This window comes from Echinops telfairi, unplaced genomic scaffold (genome assembly GCF_000313985.2).
Source record: "Echinops telfairi isolate 266 unplaced genomic scaffold, ASM31398v2 ScPeMD7_11;HRSCAF=52, whole genome shotgun sequence".
Lineage (NCBI taxonomy): Eukaryota > Metazoa > Chordata > Mammalia > Afrosoricida > Tenrecidae > Echinops > Echinops telfairi.
In genome coordinates this window covers 14,868,908-14,870,701 of record NW_022103908.1, presented here as the reverse complement: position 1 = coordinate 14,870,701, position 1,794 = coordinate 14,868,908, and positions in this window count along the sequence as shown.

The window sequence follows — 1,794 nt, the reverse complement described above, 5'->3', positions numbered from 1 at the left end:
TTTAATAGTCCATCACAATGGTCCTGTAGACCTCACGTACAATAATCATGATTATCAGGTTTATTCCAGAAGCTAAGAAGGCACAGTAAGTCAAGATGGAGGGTGGGAAGGGGTACCATCTGAAGCAATGAGTCTTCTTAGCAATGCCATCTCTCTCAGTTCCATAGTCTCTCAGCTCTGTAGCCCCTCAGGCGCAGTGCCCATGCACTGCTGGTGCAAGGGTTACAGAGTTCCTCTAGTGCTGATCAATGCCTAGAGGGCACCCCACGTCACAACTCAGCTTCCTGCTCATGGGCACTTAGCTTTGTTTGTTCATTTGGGATCCATCTCATTGTCTAGTAGCTATGACCTATGGTGCCTCTGCTCCCTTCAGCCCTTCAGGTAAGGGGCTTGTACACGCTCTTCTTCCATGATAGTCAAGGGATGCTGTGCTTCTGGTTATGAGATGGTTCGCATTTATGCCCAGCAGAATGGAAAAACTCATCCATTCCAAAGTTTTAGGGTCCACTATACCTTATTTGTATACTCCAGTCACTGAGAGTTGCAAAGACTATAAAGAAAAAAGCAATACCAAGTAATTGCAACATATTCTGCAAGCAAAAAATGTTCTTATATAAACAAAGTTTTTTTAAACTAAATATTACAGGAAGCTTCATGTGAGTTATTTATTTGATGAATTCTTTATATATTGAGATATACTTGACTATGGACTTAACTTCTAATTGTATCCTAAATTTGTGTTTTCAAAATTATATATTCCAATTTCATAGTTTTATTTCCACTGGATTTGAACTTATCTATTTTTTCTGTGCTATTGGTCAGAAGTAATTTAGTTTGCATAAAATTCATAAAGTGAAAATAAATAAATGTAAATCAATTATATGGTGGCAGTACATATATTGGTCCATAGTTACTAATACAAATTCTGAAATCCATAAAAGACATTAAAATGAAAACCTCACATAACTGATTTGGTAGGAAATATGCAAACGGATTCAATTATAGCGAACAAATTAAGATGGCTTTAGTGTTTACTTTTCTCTCTGTGAGAACCTGCAGATAACAAAAGCAAACAAACAACAACTGTCGCAAACAACAACTGTCGCAAAACCAATGATGCCTGGCTCCACACCCTTCTATTCTGCTTCCCAGAATACAAACCACCTTTTTCTCAAATCTAAAAAAAAAAAACCTCTGCAATTCTCTGGCTTCAATATTTTTGGGTAAGAGATTAGAAAGTATTGTTTTACATGTCTAAATACAACTCTAAAAAGGCTTTTTGTGAGTACAGTTTTGGGTCGGTCAGTAACAGCTCATGGCTGCCAATGGTAACAAAATTCAAGTAGGTTTAAAAATAATTTTTTAAGGAAATTTAGATGGTTCACTGAATCTCTGCATCATATTGATATTAAACTGTGGAGCCTAATAGCAAATTATGTCATCTAGAAATAATTTTACAGAAGACCTAAAATACGCGGTATAGTTTCTTAAACTTTCACAACTAATATTCCATACTGAATGCCATCCCTAAAATGTGTGTCAATATTTTCACTGGAAGATAGTTGTTTATTATTTTCTTCTCAAATGGATTTTGCCTTACTTTAGTTAATTTTAATTGATAGCTCAAATATTTCATGTAATATATAATTACCTGTTGTCTAGCTACACTGAGGATGGGAGATGCAAGAGAGGGTGGTAAATTCCTATGCTTGACACTTGGAATCCTTGAGTTTATAGTGCAGCTATTCTACCAAGGCAAATATAGTGTTACTAATCACTAGGAGCAGCAAAGAC